The following is a 24,047-nucleotide window of genomic DNA, read 5'->3' on the forward strand; positions in this document are numbered from 1 at the left end:
TTGCTGATGTTTATTAAATTTCCATGAAAAATAGCACACGGGATGCTCAACACCAGTCTGATCTCGTTGGAGAAGTACAGCTCCAGCACCTGTGTCACTTGCGTCAACAGCAAGCAAGAACGGAGAGGAAAAATCAGGAGCAAAAAGAATAGGAGAATTAATCAGGAGCGCTTTAATCTTTTGAAAACTTGTTTGACACGGTTCTGTCCATTTAAATGGTAATTTTGGACTGAGGACAATGGAAAAATTTACACAAAAATTCCTGTAATACCCAACCATGCCCAAGAATCGACGCAACTCACGGCGTGTAGTGGGCACAGGAAAATGAGTAATAGCCTCCACCTTAGACTCGACAGGCCGAACTTGACCGCCCCCAACAATCTTTCTCAGATAAGTCACCGTAGCTCATCCGAACTCGCATTTCGCTAGATTGATTGTAAGATTAGCGTCAGACAGACGACTGAAAAGAACATGAATTTGTTCAACATGTTCTGACCAGGATGCACTATAAATAACCAGTTCATCCAGATATGCTTCAATGTTGTGCATGCTGTCAATAACACGATTTACTAACCTTTGGAAAGTCGCCGGTGCGTTTCGTAGACCAAAAGCCATTACAGTGTAATGCAGGAAATGATCCGGTGTTACAAACGCAGAGATTTCTTTTCCACGATCCGACAGAGGCACCTGCCAGTAACCTTTCAAAAGATCGATTTTGGTGACGAAAGCAGCATTTCCAACACGATCCACACAATCCTCCATAAGAGGCAGTGGGTAACTATCTGGTTTCGTAACGGAGTTAACACGTCGAAAGTCAGTACAAAAACGAAACAAGCCGTCGGATTTTTTAACCAGCAAACAGGGTGATCTCTAAGGGCTAAAACTTGGCTCAGCGATGTTATTTTCAAGCATGAAAGTAACTTATTTTTTCAACTGAGCTCGCTTCTCAGGATTCACCCTATATGCATGCTGTTTTATAGGAATTGAATCGCCAATATCAATATCATGTTCTACCAGCGAAGTACGTGAAGGAACGTCAGAGAACAGATTACCATATGTCTGAATTACATTAATCACGCATTCGATAACAGTCAAATGAGAAAGAAACGAGTCAAGATTTTGAATTATCTCCGAATTTCTCAACCTTCCCGCCACCAACTCTGTAGAGGGAAAATCAACATCATCCTCCAGCGTGGTCAGGACGGCGGCACTATCAGAGGTATTGGAGAACAATAGACAGGGCAAAGGTTCAGCACTGGACAGCACCCCATCAGCAGGTAGATCAGCACTGGACAGCGCCTGCTCTTTAACCACCGGAGAATCTGTAGGTGAGACGATTAACACAGCCGACTTCGCTCTTGACAGATCTGGCTGTCTCTCAAAGTACGGTTTAAGCATGTTAATATGACACAGACGAGTTTTTTTCTTTCTGTCAGAGGTCATTATCACATAATCAAGCTCACTCACCTTCTCCTTCACCTGGTAAGGACCATGATAACGAGCCTGCAGTGCAGATCCAGGTACTGGCAACCGCACTAGCACTTTATCACCAGGAGAAAAGCTACGAAGTTTAGCACCACGATCGAAACGTGTTTTCATTCGGTGTTGTGACATCTTCAAATTTTCTTTGGCTAACTCACATGCACGGTGCAGTTTCAAACTGAACTCTGAAACATAATCAAGAACATTGTTTGTTCTCAGATCATTAGTCCAATGATCTTTGATCAGCTTTAGTGGGCCACGAACAGTATGACCGAACACTAACTCGGCCGGACTAAAACCTAACGATTCCTGTACTACCTCCCTCACTGCAAACATTACCATAGGCACTCCTTCATCCCAGTCTTTCTGGAACTCTAGACAAAACGCACAAAGCATTGATTTTAAAGTCTGGTGGAACCGTTCGAGTGCCCCTTGGTTTTCTGGATGGTAACAACTTGACGTGCAGTGCTTGATGTGTAGCTTATCTAGAGCCTGTTTAAACACACGCGACATGAAATTCGTACCTTGGTCGGATTGAATAGTATGCGGAAGACCAAACAATGAGAAAAACTTGAGAAGTGATTTTACGATCACCGGTGCAGTAATTTTCCGCAAAGGAATTGCCTCCGGAAAACGCGTATATGTAAACATTATTGTCAATAAGTACTGATTACCAGACTTCGAGGCAAGGGACCAACACAGTCAACCATCACACGCTCAAATGGTTCACCAATGGCTGGAATTGGATATAACGGAGCAGGTGGAATATTTTGATTCGGTTTCCCAATCTTTTGACACGCATGACAACTTCGGCAATAACTTGCTACATCTTTTTTTAAGCCAGGCCAGAAAAAATGTCAGATCACGCGATCATATGTTTTGTTTACTCCTAAATGACCGGCGAACGGACCGTCATGCGCAAGTCTCAAGATTTCATGACGATATGAGGACGGAACTACTACCTGTTTAACAATCTGCCATTCGTCAGCAGCAGCAGCATTTGATGGTCTCCACTTCCTCATCAGCACACATCTTCAACAAAGTATCCTTGCGTTACACACTCGAGTTGCTCAACAGAAACAACAACTTCAAAGAGGGATGACATTTTTTTTTATCTTTCCTCTGTTCAACAATAAGCTGCTGGCGTGACAGAGACAATTTATCAAACTCCATAGAATGTTCATCTCGTTTCTTGATGGCGATGTCTAAACCATCAACAGGGTTTGAACACGTCATTTCACCAAAATCTGAATTCGAGAGGAATGTATTATTCAAATCAAATTTCCACTCACCTTCTGATTTATCAAAGCTTTTATCTTTAAGTCTCTGTGAAATAGCGCGAGTTACAGCACACGAAGGAAATACCTCTGGATATTTCTGAGCCAATTCATCAGGAGTATCACAGGAAAGAGGAACATTTGTTACCTCAGGGCTGGCAAAAACTTTTCCTCCCGCCAAGTCATTCCCCAAAATAAATGTGACATCACGAACGGGAAGACACGGACGCACTCCAACAACAACGCGGCCGGTAACAAGGGAGGTCTCAATTTCAATTCTGTGCAGAGGCACATTCACAAAGCCCATCTGGAATCCCTGTACCAAGACACTTGAACCAATAGAGCTCTCATTTGACAACGGTAATATTCCTTCTAGAATAAAACTCTGAGTGTCACGAAGTACCCTGACTGATTTTCGCGAATTTGCATTACCAACCAAAGATACAAATCTGTCCATTATGAACGGGACATACCCCTGTTTTTCACACATGTCAGCCTGTGAAGCTAACGACTCCAGTCCTTCTAAATGTGGTGAGAACATCAATAAACCTACCGGTTTAGGGACACTATTTTTCTTTTTGAGTGCTTTGCACTCAGCAATAATGTGTCCATATTTCTTGCAATAGAAACAAACGGGTGAGGACACGGATTTGATAGTATTCTCCGCCACTTTATCCTCACGTGGAGCGCGATCCAAGATGCGCTTTAACCGTCTACTGTTGCTACCAGGATTTTGTGCAGTACCAAACACAGTCTTATGTGTAAGCACATATTCATCCGCTAGAGCAGCAGCGGCAGAACATTTGAGAACTTTCTGCTCATTTAGATACGTTTCAACGCGTTCTGGTAAACAGTTTTTAGAGATAAATCAGTTCACGTAGCTCTTCATACGTTTTTACTTTCATAGAAGCACACCACCGATCAAACATTGACTCTTTCTCACGAATGAATTCAACGTAGGTCTCATCAGTTTTTCGATGATTATGAAACTTTTGGCGATAAGCCTCAGGAACCAATTCATAAATTCGAAGAACAGCAGCTTTTACTTCCTCATAAACGAGAGACTCCTCCACGGACAAAGAAGAATAAGCTTCCTGGGCTTTCCCCACAAGAACACACTGCAACAACATGGGCCAAAATGTTTTCGGCCACTTAAGATTGATGGCAACCCGTTCAAAAAGAGCAACAAACTTGTCTACCTCTTTTTCTCGAAAAGGAGGAACCATACGAATATTGCGACCCACATCGAAATCCGAAACATCCGCGGCACCCGTTTCATGAGCTTTCAGCTCGATTTCCTTGAGGCAGCAAGCTTATTCCATCTCAAGCCGTTTCAACTCAAGTTCATGTCTCTCACGCTCTCTTCGTCTCGCTTTCTCACGCTCCCATTCCTCTCTTTCTTTCAACAACTCTCTATCGTGCTCTTTAGCTTGCAACTCCAACTTCTTGACTTGCAAAGCAAGATCTAAACTACCCTCATCCCCTTCAGGATAATCAACCAGCTTTTCCTCCTCACCAAAGATGCCCTGTTTATGCATAGAATCCACTAGCAACAACTGAAGTTCGCGTTTGGACTGCGTATTACGAAAACCAACCTTATAATGTGCAGCAATCTTCATAAGATCAACCCTATTAATTTGGAACAAATCAGCTTGCGTCGGATTCGCAATAAAATTTGTTAATTCAAACATGATTTATAAACGTCTCAGGTTAAAGAGAAAAAACAATAAAGCACTACACAATCCAAAATGCCCACCAAAGTCTGTGATTCAACAAAGTTACAAAGTAACAAATTCAAGTGTGAACAGATCAAAAAGATCACACGAAGTCACACAAAATCCAGATCAATCCCTCGACGAGCGCCCAAATATGTTACGGCCCATTACCATTTCAAGGCTCGTGAATTCTAAGGACACAGGCCGAACATATAAAAAAAAGAATCACAATCCCTGATATGAGTTCCAAGACGTCTCTATTTAATTAACAGAATTCAAATCAAACATTCACAAATAATATTTATAAGAAAGAAAAACAATCTAATGGATGATAAAGAGAACAATCAGTTCACGGGAACCGAAAGGTTAAATTTTCTTTCAGCGAACGGTCCCATCCCTAGTATACATTAAGCTAAAAACTAGTTAATTTTTAAAAAAGTGAAAGTTTTGGAAGTATTATAATTATTTGTTCAATATAAATTTATTTGCGATATGAATGTTTTTTTTTTTTTTTTTTTTAACTAAGACTTTTTATTCATTATTTGGAAGCTCTGAAACCATGGTGTTGGAGACATTTAGAAATCCGGATAATGCCAAAAAGGTTTGCAGATCTTTTCCTCACCTAATGAGCTCGATAAGAATTACTATCTACCCAGTGTAAACTGAGCAGCAGAATACCTTTCAGGCAAATCGATTCGACAGAGCCGCCCTTAAGTGAAGAGATTTAGCCACATCCTCCCAAATGTGTTTACTAATTCATCTGAACCAGCAGAACCTGTGAGTTAAGGAATGGCCTTTAGACATATGCACGGCTGTGGGAGACATGTCTTGACGTAAAATTCTGCCCATTGAGAGCAACTCTACGAGCAGTTTCTGTAAGTAAGGAGCTGCTTTTTTCCTTGAGGCGTTTTCTTATTTTGCTCTTGTCAGCAGTTAATGGCTCACGGGGCACTAAAACCCTTCAAGCTTCATGATAACACCACCAAGAGTAACAACTAAATCTAAAAAAAAAAAAACGAAATTCAAAAACATCAGGCAGGTATATGGCACACCGGTGTGTTCTCATGTGTCCATATTTGTGCACAAACACTCGCACAGATATGTCTACAAGAAAAGGTTTTTGAAGGATCACGTTTGCTGATGCCTGGTTAGCCCGAAGCTCTTTTCTGGGTACGGACGCCTGCAAGATTTCTTAATTATACTAGTTTGACCTCCAACGGGCCATATGCACCCTTGAGTTGCCTCAAACAATCACTCCTAAATACTTTCTCTCTTTTATGTGAAGCAGTTTATCACATCCATACCAATAAGAAAAAGCTGACTTCCCTACAGATAAAAATGGCTTATAAAATGGCATTGAAATTTCTTCCTGCAGGCTTTTATCATATTTCGATGTAGTTTGGTCCAAAAGTATTTGGATATTTAAGTCAGATAGTCTTTGATGAGTTAAAGTAATGTGTAGAGATTTGCTATAAAAGCTAAAATGTGTCTGCTTGTGATTAGAAACAGAATAAGCTTTGTGTACTATCCAGAATTATGTATGAAATTATCAGGATGTGAATATGTGAATATTTCCCCCCTCCTAATATAAACATCTGAATGTCATGAATATTTCTCCAAATGACAGTCAACATGAAACATGAAAAATGGGTCATATTTCAAATTGAAAGGCAACACTTGATTATATCCATTTGGAGTTGACTGGATTGGGAAAAGAGTCTGTTACTTACCAGTTTTTTTCAGTTTGATAACAGTTTCAAAAATGCACACAGTATTATAAATGTGCTTGTCTTATTAACATTGTTAATAAAGTGAACCACTGAATCATGAAAAACAAGACCAGGATTGTGTAAATACTTAGATTTCATGTTGATTTTCTGGGTTCCATTATGTTCTTTTTAAGATGGGGATTAAAAATGCTTTGGAAACTCTGGCTTTTAACTTGTAAAATATTAAACTGTTTGCCTGTTGTGCGTGTTGCCTGCAATATTCATGATTCAGCTAAATAAGACGAAAGTGTCTCAATGCCTCTAAGGCACCACTCCTCTCCGTTCATGTTGTGACGTAATGCTGGTTAGGGGACAACAGGTGTTGCTGGGATTCAGGGAGCTATGTGGTGTACATGCTGTGCTCCATCTTCTGATACAGCTGGAATGCTGTTGACCTGTGTTTATCTTAGTAGGGATAAATGATGAGGATATGTTGAGCAATTGATTGACATCAAAAGACTACGTTATTTATAGATATCATTTTCTTAGCTGGATTTCTTGCTCTTAGGAGGTGGATAAGAAACACTTTTATATGTTCTTAGTGCTTTTGAATTTGAATTGATGTAACAGGATGCATAAGTGCAGTTTGTAAAGTAAATTGAAATGGGAGGAAAAAAAGATTTATAAATGTTGAATGTTGCCTTATTACATTTTTATGTTTTTGTCATTTAAAAAAATGTGTACACAGGGAATGATAGATAGAACAATGATAGCTAGAATTAGGGGTGGGTGATATGACCAAAATCACAATATGTGTAATTTTATTTCACAGTAATGATATCACGGATAGTTATTTTTGCTTTAAATAATGTCTTTATGATATTGATTGGTTTAAATGTTTGATGCCATAAAAATGTATATAATATTATATCACCAATGTCAAGATAAAAAAAAACTTATATTAGCCTAAAAAAAAAAAAAAACAAGCTCTCTGAATATAAGTAAAAAGTAAGTGATTAAGAATAAGAATAGTAAACTTATTACAAGAAATAGGGCAAAAATTACAGTAGAACAAATAGAAAAAATGCTACATTGTACGCTTATTCTTAACTGTGTAAATTAAATATTTCTTCTTGTTAAAGTTACACAAGTGAGAGAAAACGTTATTTAAGAGCAGTGAGAGATTTTCTTTCTTTTGTTGTTTGATTAACATGAATAACAGACAGCAGGACTATTAGACTGCTGTCACATTAAGAGCTTCCCAGATCCAATATACAGTTACACGTGTTTTCTTTCTCAGCTGTTTGCTTTCACTTATGACCTAAATTTCCAAGGATACTTGCAAAGATGGGCATTTTGACATATACAGGTGTGTGCAGAGGTGTTAAGGTGTCAAAAATAATTTGGTTCAATATTCCCGCACTCTATAAGCAATGTCTTCACATGCGCATGCCAAAACATGTGTAAACAATACATTTTTGTGACCACGTAGCACAGCAATGTCACAGTTAAAGGATAAAGCATATGATTTGATATTTTGCAGATATGAGCCAATTTGTTTTTCAGTTGAACAGACAAGTTTCCAAACCAGATGTAATTCCGTAGAGAATAAGACTTTCAAGCGTGGCCTGGTAAAAAACACGCTAGATATTGCTACCCACCCCATGCAGTCTCAGCCTTCTTAAAAAAATAAAGCCTCTGTTTTAGTCGTGTGCACAGACTGTCAATGTGTGTTTTCCAACAAAGAACATTGTCCATATAAAACCCCAGGTATCTGTAAGATGTCACTTGCTGTTGACACGTTTCTACTGGTGTCTACTGGTATATCGCCCACCCCTAGATATAACAATGATGGATGGATGGATAGATAGTTAGGTAGTAAGGGTGGACTGATGTATTTGTACCGAACCATAATGGTCGGACATCTTGGTTCGGTGCATGAGCGCTCAACGAATACAGGCAATTCTCCCCAAATCCAGAAGAGGGAACCCACAGCAATAAAAGTCGTGACACTTTGCCAAGTATGGTAACACACATTCTCGGAATTGGTGCTCTGCATTTAACCCATCCAAGTGCAGTACCTGATACTCCCACCAAGAGTCCACAATCGAGGATGGGATCCCACACTACAGAGCCATCAAATGCAGTTCTCTTGGAAGCAATTGAGAAACTAGGGAAAGAACATGATTTTTTAGAGAAATTAACAACAATTGAAAACTTCTCGGTTTAACTGTCTCGTGTAACTCAAACCGTGTCACTGAACTTGGAACTAAAATAAACCCGATCTCTGATCTTGCCGTTACAAAGTCCGGTGTGATGAAGGATCAAGTTACATCACTAAAGACCAAAAACAAGCAACTCTGGGAAAAGCTGAATGAAATGGAGGCATACAAAAGATGGTGGAACTTAATGATTGCTGGTATCCCTGAAGTGGAAGGTGAGAATGTAAAGATTGATATGATGGAAGTACTGCGTTTTATTTCGCCATGTCTAGCAGATGTTCTCCAGTCTTCCATCGACGTGGCCCACAGGCTTTGAAAGAAAGGACTTACTCAGCCTCGTCGCATTATTGTGCAGTTCACCTCTCGCACGCACAGTGACCTCATCTGGGCAGACACGATGCGTTCTGAAATTCTCAAACAAAGAATATCAGGGTAACGGAGGACTTATCGTGCAAGGGAGACTCAAAATAAACTGTAGCCACTCATGAACCAAGCTAGAATGAAAGATAAAAGAGCAGGGTTTCAGGGTTCAGCTGCCATCATCGACAGGAAGAAAATTACAGTGGACAACATATAAGTGACTCTTTACCATGACTCTAATTTTCTGTGAGGTTTTTCATCCTCATGGAACTTGTTTCTTGTTAGGGTTCCAACCTAGATTAGATAAATGTTAAACTGGTTCTTACTGCGATGAGGAGGTCTGGATAAGTGTAGCACTCACTTTTAATACATTTTGAAGTTTTATTTACTAAACAATAAATTTTGGTTACACATTCTTATTTTTTTTTATGGCATTCAAGTTGAATTGTTTTTCACTCAATGTTAGGGGAATCCAAGACTTAACCAAATGTAAAGTTTTATTTTTTTTTTGTAAATCGAAATGCAGAGATGTCTTTTTTTTTTTTTGATAGTGAAGTTGAAACAGGATTACCACTTCCTTGTTTTTAAGAATTTGTAGTCAGATATAAATATGTAATTCCTAATAAAGTCAAAGAAACTCACTTTAAAATAATAAACATACTATCCATGTAATGATTTTATTAGTAAGTTTAAAGAAGGGTTTTGGCCATTATTCAGTTTTTGTAAAGAAGAAACTGAAACAATTGTACACTTTTTTTTTTTTTTTTTTTTACTTTTTTCAGTTGTAATTCCCAAGTGTCTTTGTTTCTTTTTTAGTTATTTTACAAGTTTGTTACTGTAACTGATGTAATGGTCTTGTTGATGGATTGTGATACTGGTTTATTGGAAATGGATAAAATAATTAAGCTTGTTATTCTATTAGGGAAATATCATGTGCATAAAACAATATGTATATTGACTGTACCAAATGGTAGACTATTTTCCACTGATCTGAAGATTTTTTACGACTCCTCAATACAGAACAATCGAAAAGCTGTAAAGACATCTAAGCTGCTGAAAAGGATACTTGATGTATTAGAAACATGATTGATATGTGATATAGGATGCAGAATTTATATTTTATTGTTTTACAGATTCAAATGTCTTTGTATTCCCCTTATTGTATTCCCCTTATCTAAAAAAAAAAAAAAACGGCCTCCACCAGAAGAACAGCGAATGCCATGAGTTGCGCACTTGAAAACAAAGCCCACTAGACAGTGTCCATGTGCTGAATCTGAATGCGTCTATCACAGACTGACTAAAGAGTATACTTTAAAGGCTTGTGCACTCAACTGTTTGCCAAATGAAACTTTGTGCTTGTGTATCCTACCTCTCTCATTCGGCACAAATCCAAATATTCCATAATATTTCCATATTTGCAATGTAACGTATCTGAATGCTAAACTATTATTTATCATGTAAATTATAGGCTTTGTACTTCAGTCGGTTCCAATGGGGACAAAGGCGGGCAAGCTGATGTTTGTTTCACTGTATTTTATTTAGATAAAGTACCAACTGTGCTATCAAGTTAGCAATGCTGGAACTGATGCGTTCTCTCTCTCTCTCTGTGTGTGTGTGTGTGTGTGTGTGTGATCACTTCAACTGTTTCCTTATACCAGCTAAATCAACTTTAAACACTTATTGTCTTAATAAGATAGATAGATAGATAGAGATACAATAGATAGAGATACTATAGATAGATACTGTAGATAGATGGATAGATACTAGGTAGACAGACAGACAGACAGACAAATGCATCAGAGGTCAGTGAACAAACTGGGAGGTCTGATGAGGATCAGACTACAAAAGTGGTCAGTCCACTTTTTTTGCTTCACATTATTAATTTTGAGAAAAGTGCTGCCTTTGATCATGCTGGAAATAATGAGGAGTGAATATAATTCATCTGATATATGCGGAGACAAATTGGATGCATCCAGTGGAAGCCTGCAGTTTGTGTGAAGCTCTAAAGCTTAAATCCCTCATTGTTACTCCATAAATTACCTTGTCTTTCCCCCCTTTTATACGCCAACTCTTTCTATTGATCTTAAAGGTCCCGTTCTTCGTGATCCCATGTTTTAAACTTTAGTTAGTGTGTAATGTTGTTGTTGTTAGAGTATAAATAATATCTGTAAAATTCTAAAGCTCAAAGTTCAATGCCAAGTGATATATTTTATTTAACAGAATTCGCCTACAAAAAACGACCCGTTTGGACTACATCCCTCTAGTTCCTGCAGTAATGACGTCACTAAAACAGTTTTTTGACTAACCTCCGCCCACATGAATTCACAAAAAGGGGGCGTGGTCTTGTTGCGCTCCGACGGAAAAGAAGGAAGAGCTGCGTTTGTCGCCATGTCGTTGAAACGCTGTTATTTTTATATCTGAGTCCAATCATCTTTGTTTGGTCTTCCCAGGGACGCTGTACTTAGAGATTAATGGTTACAATTTATCAGTGTTGGGGAGTAACTAGTTACATGTAACAGCGTTACGTAATTTAATTACTAAATTAATGTAACTGTAATCGGTTACAGTTACTAAGAAAAAATGAGTAATTAAATTACAGTTACTTTTGAAAATTTTAACGATTACAAAGGGGATTACATTTGAATATTTACACATCCACATACAGCTTATTTCTTTCCCAAATTGCACTAAGACATATGTCCCATAATCTCCGCGACGCGGAAAACACAGTCTGGTTCGTAGAATCCAGTCATAAAAATGGAATTCAGCCTAACGCGGACGGAATATGTCACATTTTGGAAGGATAAATCAAAACTAGGTCAGTACACTTGAATCAAAACGCGATATGAGAGTGTCTGTGAATATTAAGCCGCAAAATGACAATCTATGAATCCAGCACTTTCTGCCTGTCTGTGGAAACCTGGCACTGACTGGCCATCAGGAGAACCGGGACAATTCCCGGTGGCCTGGCAGATTTGGCACGCTATTTTAATATTGTTATTGTATAATTGCACGCAGAATGTACTAAAGCAATTATTTCCAAATCCGCCATTCGATAATTAAATCTCTAATAAATCATGGATCTGTTAGTCGTGACTGGAAATGGTTGGGCGCGCGCGCTCTCCGCGCCTCCGCCGAACGGTTTGGATCAGACTTCAAGTAATCAATACGAGAGAGACAGAGAATAGAGTGGACTGTGGAAGCGCACAGCTGGAGCAGAGAAGCGACACTTCTGTTCAGGGTTTCACTCACATTTCACTGCTGGTTATATATACTATATATAATTTTGTATGTGATGAATAAAAATCTTGAATCTTGAAGTGCAGGTCAGTTTTATCTGTAAATATGCTATTGTAGTTTTGACTTTGTTTACTTAGTCAAGCAGCAGCAGCACATTGCTCACACTCACTCAAAATACTGTATAAAACGACATCATTAATATCTATTGTAATGTTACAGTAGTAATTTAGCAGACAAATAATCATATTTTATCATAGGTTAAGGGGGAGCTAATGCAGACAAAAACACAACCCTTAGGAAAATTTATGTAGCCTATAGTATGGCACTAACCATAGTTTAGTGAAAAAAATATAGAAATGTCCGCAACACTGCTTCTAGCTCCCATGTTTAGCAGTGTTGCGGACATTATTAATTTTTCACTTCAGTAGTTTCTTTTGTCCTGCACCTGCCAGAAGGTGGGATGTGCACACAATTACTTATTTAACACTAACCGCGGAGTTTAACCATGGAATTTGTAGTAAAAATAAATAAAGTGGTAATTAATTTGCCAAAAAACAAAAATGCACTTACAACATGGTAAAAGTCAAATAAAAATCTTCAGTATTAAAGTCATGAGAGGATGGATGCATAATAGAAGTGAAGGTGCATCATACAAAGAGACAGCAGTGTTTCAAAAAGACACCAACGTTTCAGGAGTTTAGTACAGAAAATAGGACACATGCTTATTAGATAACCGTGTATGAGTTGATGTATATGCTTGTATTTTTTTATTAACAATTTTTTCCCCAAACCATTGTTAGAGTACAGTGTTTCCTGTATGCAAAGATTTGGTTTCAAAAACAGTATCTATAAACTATTTCTTTAGATTTTAAATCTGCATTGAACTTCAGATCAATCTCAAAGTAAAATGCAGTACTAAAGTGATTTTGTGGTGGATGTGTTCAAATGTGATCATCTTAATTCAAGTGATGAAGGATGGTGAAAGTCTGACAGTCTTGAGCACTACTTAAACCTGCATGGTGTAAATGTTTGAAAATGATTTACAGTTGCCAAAAATCATTCATTAGAAATTTAAAAAAGTAATCAAAAAGTACTCAAAAGTAATTAGTTACATTACTTTATTAAAGTAATTTAAAAAGTTACACTACTATTACATTTTAAATAGGGTAACTTGTAATCTGTAACCTATTACATTTCCAAAGTAATCTTCCCAACACTGCAATTTATGTTTAACTCGGTTCCCGAAAAATTATAATCCACATGTACAACTATGTGCAGCACATTTTGCTGAGGACAACTTCCTCAATCTCAATCAGTTTAATGCCGGATTCGCAACAAAGATTATTCTTGAAAGATGGAGCAGTTCCCTCTTTGTCTGGACAAGGCGTTGTCTATGGACCACAACCGCTAAGTGTATTTTATTATTTAAGTTGGTGCGTTTAACAGTTTTTGTAACTTATTACACAAAGGGCAACGCTGTTTAGCTTTGTTAACTAGATGTTAGGGCTGTGCAAAAAAACGAATGCGATTTTCATGCGCATCTCGTCAGTAAAAACGCTCCTGTGATTATAAGTACATCTCCAGCACATGCTCCTGCACACTTGCTTCTCAAAACTAGCCCAATATGCGAAACATGAACACATGTTATATTGCACACTGTAAACACAATCAAAGCTTCAAAAAAGCGCGTAAAACGTGACCTTTAAATTCTCTGTCTCTGACATTAATTTGGGATGTTTTGAGCATCAACAGGGAAATTGTAAGCCAAGGACCAGCAAGTTTTGTCCATCTTCCTCTCTAAAGCTTCTTAAAATTCTCTGTACATCTTCATCTATTTCCCTATATATTCCAGAATGTTTCAGCAGATTATCTTGGTTGGGCTGCCTGTCATACAGTGGATATTTTGTGTCCTCGGGTAATACGTTTGTGAAGACCTCTATTTCAGTGCTTCCAGTGTGCCATCACCTTGCTGAAACAGTATATTTCAGTCTGCCCCTGAAATGAAATGGAAAATTTCCCATTTACTGAATTGTGTTGAAATGAACATGACTACTTCTTCGTCTCCCCTTCTTTTCTGCCAGGAGGCCCAATAGGCAGGCCTGGAATTTAACTATGATTGGCATTTTATTCCTAATAAAATATGCTGCAAATCACGGTCCATTTGTGGAAGTAATGAAATCGCTCTTTCTGGCACATCCCAAGATTTTCTTTACTTATTTCTTTCGGTTTCCCTGCTGCTTCTATCTGTGTTTACCCCACCCCTCCTCCTCTTTTTTTTTTTCTTTTTTTTCTGTCTTTCCCTTCTATTACTCATTTGTCCCACCTCTCCTTCTGTGTGTTGGTGTTTGTGCTTTCTAATTTTCAATTTTGGTTTGCGCTCCTCTTCTGTCTGGTTTTTCTTCTTACTGCTTTTTCAATCTGAAACATTTCTTGTTTTTCCCCCTACACAATTCTTCTTCTGTTTTTTTTTCTATCATCTGTTGTTGTGTTTTATTTTGTGAGTAGTCCTCTACACATCAATGTTTCAGTATTTGCAATTTTACATCACCTTGACAGCTGGAATTACTTCTCTCTCTCATTCTCTGGCGCATTGTGATTCGGTCGGAGCGTTAAGGACTGTTTTTATGGGAGAAGCCGGTGGGTAATGTGCAGGTTTGTCACACAGAAATCATACAAATGCACAATACATATGAAGTTCAACGTCCTGCGGCTACCTTAATTCATGGGTTCACGCTTTTCTGTTCTTTGTTGTGATTATTCTCCCGCTCTCTTTGTTTCTGAGTTAGCAGACCATGTTTGTTTTGTTTTTCTTTGCATTCATTAACAAAATTCCTTTCTTTTTTCTTAAAGAGATAGTTCACCCAAAAATGAAAATGTGATGTTTATCTGCTTACCCCCAGGGCATCCAAGATGTAGGTGACTTTGTTTTTTTCTTCGGTAGAACACAAACTGAGATTTTTAACTGAAACCGTTGCAGTCTTGTCAGTCTTATAATGTAAGTGGATGGGAATCACTGCTAAAACATACAATAAAAAAATAAATAAATAAATACACAAACAAAACCAAACTAAACCCTGCGGAACAGTATTTATATAATTTTTTTTAACCTCTGATTCACACAATGTGCAAACTGTTTGAACTCTCCTAAGCACGTCCTCCTGAGCTGTGAGGCGTGTGAGGCATCTTCTTCTTGCTTTATGGTGGATCGCAGACTTATAAGTGCATTATCGAAACCTGTCCCTCAAATGGACCATTGACACTCCTAATTGAGATTGTAGATAGAGTGTCAATGGTCCATTTGAGAGATAGGTTTTGATAATGCACTTATAAGTCTGCAGAAAAAAACAATATAAATACTGTTCAATTTCTTGCACAGACAGATCGTTTTATGTCTTTACACATCAATGTATCGTTACAAGCCGTAGGGTTTAACTTGGTTTTGTGTATTTTTTTTTGTTTTATCATATTTTTTATCCGTGTTTTCCATGACAGACTGCAATGGTTTCAGTTAAAAATCTCAGTTTGTGTTCTACTGAAAAAACAAAGTCACCTACATCTTGGATGCCTTGGGGGAGTAAGCAGATAAACATCAAACTTTCATTTTTGGGTGAACTATCCCTTTAATGCTTTACTGGCTCTGTAGTCTTTATGGAACATGCTAACAACCTGTCAACACCTTAGCAACTAATAACCATGCATTGGTAACTCTACTCACTAGCATTGTGCTGAAGAGTTTTGATTTTGGGGATGAGGTCTTCTGATTTTTGACCAATCAAGATCATCATAGCAAGCAACTTAGCAACGTGCCAACAGCCAGTCAGAACATCTTAGCAGCTAAGCAGCAATACATGAACAACCACAATATTGCAGTTTAGCACTTATGGTGTGTGCACACCGATAGCAAATGTACTTATTCATGTGAGTAGATTACATATAAAGTCAATGCAAAAGACTCGAATAGATGCAAATTTGTGCCTGGCGATGCAAATTGAGCGACGTGATTGCAGCAGAAGATGGGATTGAGGCATATATTGTGCTTTAGCGGTAGTCGGCCAGTTCACAACTGGTGTGGAAAATTAACATGAATCAGTGAATAGTTTATTTATACATCTGTTTTTTTTTTTCTTCCAAATTCTGTTCGTTTACTGTTTTAATTTATTCTGGGTTCCGTGTGGTTTTTTTAAAAACATTTTTCCAGACAGATTTAATGGTTAAATTTAAATTTTATTAATCAAAAAGTATGTCTAATTAATTGAATTATGAAACTATCAAGAAACTTACACAATTTAACAGCAATTTATTTAAAGTTTAACAAAAATTACATTAAGGCCCTATTTCCATTTTAATGGTTTCATTGAACTTTAATTATAAAAAGCATCTGTAAATAATTTATTTTTATATTAAAAAAACTATTTTTGTTATTTAACTTATAATATAATTTATTATCAGAAAAAATGTGCTATGTATTTAAATTTTTCTGGTAAATATTCCTTAAAAATAATGTTTTAATAATAATTTTAGTAGTTAGAAGGAGTAGCAGTTCCGTTAACTTGGGTTAATAAGGTACACCCTAGCAACCACCCAGCACACCTTAGCAACATGTAACAGCCAGTCAGAACACCTTAGCAACTGAGTAGCAATGCTCTAGTGCATACAATGGTATTATAGGGGACTGCGGTGACTAATTTTATACATAAGCACACACAACTTGTTTTCTTCAGAAAATCTCTTAAAATCAATCATTTTTGTGTCTCTGTTCCTCTTTTTGACTAATTTTCTCAGTGCAAGTCAGCTGGGCATGTGAGACTCCAAGTGGAGGTGTGATATCTTGAGGGTGATCTTTCATGGCTCTTTCATGTGTATGTCCATGTGCCATTGCCGGTCCCATTTCCACAGGGTCCTTTGTCACATCTTTATTTCATGACGTCTGCGAATGTGTAATTATGACGCTGCTCAAAAGCTGTCAGCCCTCGCCTCAGAGGACATGTCCACGATGTGAACTGTGTGCCTTACGCCGGCGCGGCGGTGGGATAATGGAGACGAGTCAAAAAGGGATGGCGTCGTCCCCTGATGCTCTAATTGCTCGGCGGCAGTCACAGCTGGTTTGGGCTGCAGCCATGTCTCTGTGATTTGTTCGATCTGTGAGAGCCTGCGAGAATCAGGGGCCAGTTTTTTGTTGTAGATGGAGATGCCAAATGTTTGTTTGCGAGCGCGTGACTCAGTTAAACCAAACAGGCATTAAAAAAAAAAAGCATTTTAGCTGAACAGGGCTTGTTTAAACAGTGCAAAACAAACACTGCAGAGCTCATCTTTATTAACCAGAACATTATTATGTTTTCTAAAAATGAATTTTAACTCCCTGCAGATGTTTTTCATCCCCAGCTCAGTGTGGGTTATCCACAACCTCATGTGCGATAGCGGAAATCACATTCATTTTTCAGTTTGACATCAAATACAACTAATCCTGTGTCTTAAGAGAAAAATGGAGCCCTCGTGATTTGAAGCAGGGCAAACTTCTGCAGTGTGTGAGACTGCTTCGAGTGAACGCTCTTTAGTCGTACCTTAGAGGTTCTGGAGTTCATGACCCCTTCAATGCTCTGTGCTTCCTAACCCCAGAGAGCCCAGGAGCTCTTACAGATGAGGCCGACAAGACCGTGTGATGTATTTTTCAGCACAGTGAAGCTCGCACACGCTCCTTTTGGACTTGTCAAAGTACTGGCTTGTTACTTCTTGGCCCCCATTCTGGGGAAAACGGCTAACGAGGCCAACAGGACAGGGGTTAAGGGGGCGTTAAAACTGAATTTTGTATCATTCTGATGTGGGTTCACCGAGTTAAAATTGGCTGGTGAGTCGTGATCGTGGCAGGCTGGGTGCTTAAAGGTTTTTTTAAAAGAGGTAGAACTGAGAACTCTAGTAACACTTTACTTAAAGCCTATATGTATAAAGCATTACACTATGCTTTTTAAATTTGGTTATAATTTACGACAAGATCTAATGTATTACAACCCACATTATGAATAATTATAATGCAGTATACCATTTAATACCCCTTTATAATGCATTATACACAGGCTTTTAGTAAAGTTTTACCAGAAGTCTAATAAAAGAGTTTTAGTAGATCCGTTTGTTTAGATTATATATGTTGGTTGGTTCCAAGACAAATTCATATTTAGGTTAGTCATATATTGTCTTATTGAGCATACAAGACTTGATGAGCATGCAAAAAGTTTTGAATGGCAGTGTATTGTCTCCCATTTTTACTTTTAGATTAAAGTTGCTATCATCCATTGCTCTGTTTTCAAAGAAGTTAACGACTAGTTAATGATAAATATGGTAGTAGTTATCATAGTGGAGTTACCAGTGCATGTAAATATTGATGTACATGATACTGTTTAGTTTTTTTCCTGCCAGACTGTTCTACCACAATTAGTGTTTGCCTTGCAGTGGGATGCTGGGCAGACCCCAGGACAGACATGTAAAGGTTAAGCACCGCAGAACAGAGATGCTAACATAGACTCAGGGTAAACAGATCTGAGGCTGTTGGGGAAACGGGGGAGGTGAAGTGACCTACTTAACAGAGAAGGGATGCTGTGTAAACACGAGGGAAAGAAGGGGTGGGCAGGAAAAGACCAGATTGGCAGGTGGCCACTTTGAGTTCACCCAATTGCTGTAGCAACTTGAGAGTAGAAATAAATCACGGATCACTGCTCAAACTGTGCCCTGTTTATTTATACGCATGTATGTACGTGTCCCAGGATGCACCTGCACTCTCAGATCACGACACTTCACACCTCTGATTGGTTCAGTCTCCAGATGGAGTGAGATGCATGTACCCAAGCGCACACACACCTGCACGATGATGAGCAGGAGCCTGTGGCATTACTCACTGTAATGTGGAAATGTCACTGCACACTCGCACACAAAAGCGCATCTGTGGCTCACACACAGACTGCATTTACCCTGATAGATTTCTGTCTCAACAGGCAACCAGTGCCCTTTCTTCAGGTCATGTCTGGAAGGCCTGTGTCTCACCTCTCATTCTCTGCCGTCTGCCACTTTGAGTCATACTTGACTTCAGCACTTGAATACTAAGCCAGGATGTGTTCTAAATAAACTACTTTTCAAATATGTGGCCAGTAAAATGTTTAATGCTATTGGAAGTCTCTCCTGTTCACCAAAGCTGCATTTTTGTAATTTTGTAAAATATTAGGGCAATTTAGAATAACTGGTCTCTGTTTTAGTGTATTTTAAAAAGCTGTTTGTTTCTGTGATGGCAAAGCTGAATTTTCAGTAGCCATTGCTCCTTCAGTGTCATTTGATCCTATAGAAATCATTCTAATATTCTCTAATTTGGTGCTGTAACATTTCCTAAAATCAATGTCGAAAACAGTTATACGGCTTAATATTTTTGTGGAATGTGTTTTTTTTTTTTCTCAGGAATGTTCCTGAATGTAATGTTCAGAAGAACAGCATTTTTTTTTTAACAAATCTGTTATAACATTTATAAATGTTTTACTGTCTCTTGATCGATTTAATGCATCTTTACTGAAAAAAAAAAATCTTTGATTCCAAATGGTAGTGTAAATCTTTTATCATTTATTCTAATTTTATCTTGTCTAAATTTTTGTTTAAGTTTAAGAGTTTCATAATTGTTCATGCAGTTCATTAATTACAAAAACATTCTTAGTTTTTGTGTCAGAAAAAAACTGTTCTGGTTAAATTATAAATAGTATCTAAAGTAATTATGCAGTATATTTATAAATATACTGGCCATTAAAGGGATAGTTCACCCAAAAATAAAAATACAAAATGAATATTACAAAATACAAATTAAGATATTTTGGATGAAATCGGAGAGCTTTTTGACCCTCCATATAGACAGCAATGCAACTGACATTTTATTTTAACACTGTGCCTTGAGCATGTCAGTTGTATTGCTGTCTATGAAGGGTCAGAAAAGCTCTCCGATTTCATAAAACAAAACAAAAGAAAACATTAATTTGTATTCGATTAACAAAATTGCTGTTTTTGTAATGTTAAAATGCTATTTTACAAGTTAAAATACTGGTGAAATTAATATTTATTAACTAGATGGTATTACACCCACATATGATGCAGTGGGATGTTTTGTTCCTAGTCCATCTTTTGCCAGAAGGGAAATAAGTGCCGCTCTAAACTATATCCTGCATCTTATTTTAGATAAGACAGTCTTTCAAACTAAATAAGATCTTTTTTTAAAAAGGAAGGATTTTGATTAGGTTGACATGCTCAAGGCATGATCTTCCATGTGTCAAATTTCATATTCCCTCCGAGATAAAACAATTGGGTGAACGTTTCTCGCTCGTTTCTCTTGGGTTGCTGTCATGGTTTTCTGCCTGTTAGAGCATGCAGGGTTGCTAGGAGCTCGGAAACTGTGGGATCTCTTTCCCTCTATTACCATTTCTCTCTTGCCGTCTCTGAAACTCTACCCTTCACCTGCTGAAATCTCTCTCTCGCTCCCCTGCACTCAGTCTCCATGTTGTTCTCTTTCATGCCTGAGAGTTTCAGGAAGTGACTTAAAAAATTCCATGGGCATGTTCCAGCTACCCAAAAGTCCCCTGCAAAGACTTCACAGGGAATCTGACCACCTCAAACAATATTCCAGATTGTAGAAAGGGTATATATTTAATCTCTGCTAAAGATGTAAGGAGCACCTGGATGTCTCCTCTCACTATAACTGGCTCAATATTAGCATAGTTATTAAAAGTTTCACTGTATTATTATTGTTGTTATAAGTTTTTTAAACATGTTATTTAAAGCAGCATGAAAGTTTATTTTAAAAAAAATATATTTTAATAAATAGTATGCTATTTATTAAAATTTTTGGAAAGGTGTAACAGTAAAGTTTTCATGTGCCTTAATGTTGTAAATTTCAAATTGAACAAATGGGTATATTTCCGTTAAGATGCATAAACATCAAAAATGTTCCAAATCACTTTTATATATATATATATATATATATATATATATATATATATATATATATATATATAAAATCGCAAAAACCATATAGCACTACAACTTTGAGTATGAAAAATCATATGAAATTAATTGTTCTAATAATAATTATACCACCATTCAAAATCTTTGCAGTCAGTAAAATGTTTTGATTCGTTTTTGAAATAAGATAAAGTAGTTGTTTTCTGTTTTATAATATTTTATTATATTAATATCATTTATTCCTGTGATGGCAAAGCTGAATTTTCAGCAGTCATTAATCCAAACTTCACTGTCACATGATCCTTCAGAAATCATTTTAAGATGCTGATTTGATGCTTAAGAAACATTTATTATTATCATTAGTGAAAACAGTTGTGTTGCTTAATATTTTTCTGGATCAGTGATCCGTTCTGCAATACATTTTGTGATTCTTTGATGAATAGAATGTTTAAAAGAACAGCATTTATTAGAAATATTGGTAACACTTTAGATTAGTGACCAATTTTAACAGTTTACAAGTTGCTTATTAGCATGGCTATTAATAGCATATCAGCAGTTTATTAGTACTATTTATAAACATCAAATTCGGAATTTATTGAGGCAAAAGTTGTAATTAATGGTTTAATAGTGAGATTTGGACCTTAAAATAATGTATGACCGAAATATTCTAAATGTTTTTTTCCTCACATTTGATCTACTAAATGCATCCCTGCTAAATAAATGTATTCCTTTATTTTTAAACAAAAACACAAATGTATATAAAAACACATGGATGCATTGTATACAATTAAATAAATTAAAGTTAGTCTATTATTATTATTATAATTATTTTTTTTAAACAATCCGGTTTAATAATATTCCAAATAAGCATATTGTTCTGATTGTCTACACAAGCCCTGCTCAGTGTGAATGCTGCGTAGGGACCCTGTTAATCAGAACGCAGCTTCATTTTCTTGGTCTTCTCTCAGCATGGCAGGTAGAGGTTTGTAATTGTATTTAAAGCTCTCATTTGACTTAAGCCCCTGATGGTGAAGAAGACAAGCATCAGTTTCAGCATCCATTTCAGCCATGTTCCCAATTACAACCGGTACGAAAACAACAGAATGAGAGATGAGGAGAACAAGAGAAAGAATAAGACTGACGCATGCAGAGCTTTGGCTTGCCTTCCTTCCTTTCCATATCTCTTTGTGAGACACACTTCCTCTAGAAGTCTTGCTGTGACCCAGATCAGTGGCGCTTCAACAGAAATCCTGTCCTAAAGCATCTATCTGATGATGAAAAGCCAAGTATACAGCTTTGGATCGCTGTTATGGCTGCCCTGTCTCATTTTTCTAAGCAAAGCTGAGCCGGATGGATCAGCATGGAGCTTGTTGGATAATGATATGATGGTATTTTCTCATGTTTCTGCAAATTTTTTTGGACCGTAATTAAAAGGAAAGCTAGTTTCTGGAAAGTCAGCATAAATCCCAGTTTGCGGTATGTCACAATATCAATATATAAAGAAAAGTGTTTTTTTTTTTCATTTCATTTCTTTAGTTGCAAAACTTTTTTTAAATTACTGAGTGCATTTTTAAGAAAGCAAGCAGCATCCATTTTGGTGTCAAATTGACTTTTCAATAATAAAAACAGTTATTTGCCTTCATTCACTTATTATAGGCAGTCAGGCTGTAAATGTCGTATCTCTGTGACGGTCGTCTCACTGGGTGGCAGAAGCCATTAACAGCATCAAATCAAATTTCCACTCAATTTGAGTGATATCAAATTACGCTTTTGAATTGGCATGGTGATGCTTGTGTAATCTCTGGTGGATTTACTGTTCATTATCATGTCTTATGTCATAAGTGGCGGCACAATCGATGTTGAGCAATCGTGCCATTACCCAAAGAGCAACCATAATGAAGCCAAGACCCCGGCTTATTCTTCAGTTTCTGTTTGTTTGGCACTTCACATTAAATTCCTCTGTAACACCCACCCTTACAATACCTCCGCTGCTGCCTGTGTCTCTGCTGTGCACATCAATTTTTCTGTGCTGTTGATTGTAATGGGGATGCCAGAGGCTGAGACGGAGCACAATTGCACCAGTAAATGACTGCTGCCAGTTGGCTGCTGTGTGAGTGTTTTTGTGTGCATGTTTGTGTCTGTCAGTGTTTTTTTTTTCTCAATTTGTTCTTATTGCCTGCACACTCCCCTGAGGTACTTGTGTCGACGGTTGCTCTATTTTTGCAGGATGAATATTTGTACAGTTCAAGGGGCAGCTCGTTAGATGTTATATTGTTCGATTTTTTTAAACTTAATGTTGGATTTAAAAAATGTATGCTTTTTTATTTTTAACCTCCCGCTTACATAAGCGGCTGAGGGCCACCTCCTGTGCATCACCTTGAAAAGCTGTTTTTTTTAATCGCTCAGTTGCACCTTTAAACACAGCATTCAAACCCTTCAGTGCACACAGCTTATTTTGAGATCATGTCCAAAGCATTTCAACAGACAATTTTACCTGTTCACCTTTGAGTAACTACGCCCATCAATGCCACTCATGCAAAATCCCCTGTCCCTTCTGTGTTTATTTATGGAAATTGAATGTGTTTTCTGTGAACAGCTCAGAACTCTTGCTGTGTCTCATTTAGAAGGCTGCGTCCTCCGGAGGTCACATTTTAAGGCTGCATACGTCTTCTGGGAAGTCTCATTTAAGAAAAGTAACCGTTAAATTGCAAGGTAAAAAAGAAATGATAGTATTTTAAACCTCACAAAGAATAACAGTCAATTTTATTATGGTTACTTTTCTTAAATAAGACATCCTTAATGGTGTATGCAGCTTTCAAATGCGACCCCTGGAGGACGCAGCCTTCGAAATGAGACGCATCTTCTGAGTGCGACTGAACACATTTCACACTATTTAAATGCATTTAATATATTTAAAAATACTTCTTAAAATGTTCACTAAGATGAACCAAGCAGCTGTAAGTCAAACAGTCAAATTAAAATAAAATAGTATACAATTTTATTTTCAGCTGAAATGCATGTCTCAAAAATTCAAATTGGTTGAAAAAGATTATGTAAATTAGA

The 24,047-nt window shown here is 37.4% G+C and overlaps 1 protein-coding gene across 1 annotated transcript in view; it reads left to right on the top strand.

Annotated features, from left to right (window-relative positions):
• The window catches only part of LOC132117285 (pyruvate carboxylase, mitochondrial-like), a 148,680-nt gene that overhangs the window by 53,079 nt on the left and 71,554 nt on the right, over positions 1–24,047 (top strand). The window lies entirely within an intron of this gene.

The sequence above is a fragment of the Carassius carassius genome, chromosome 36 (genome assembly GCF_963082965.1).
Source record: "Carassius carassius chromosome 36, fCarCar2.1, whole genome shotgun sequence".
NCBI classification, from domain to species: Eukaryota; Metazoa; Chordata; class Actinopteri; order Cypriniformes; family Cyprinidae; genus Carassius; species Carassius carassius.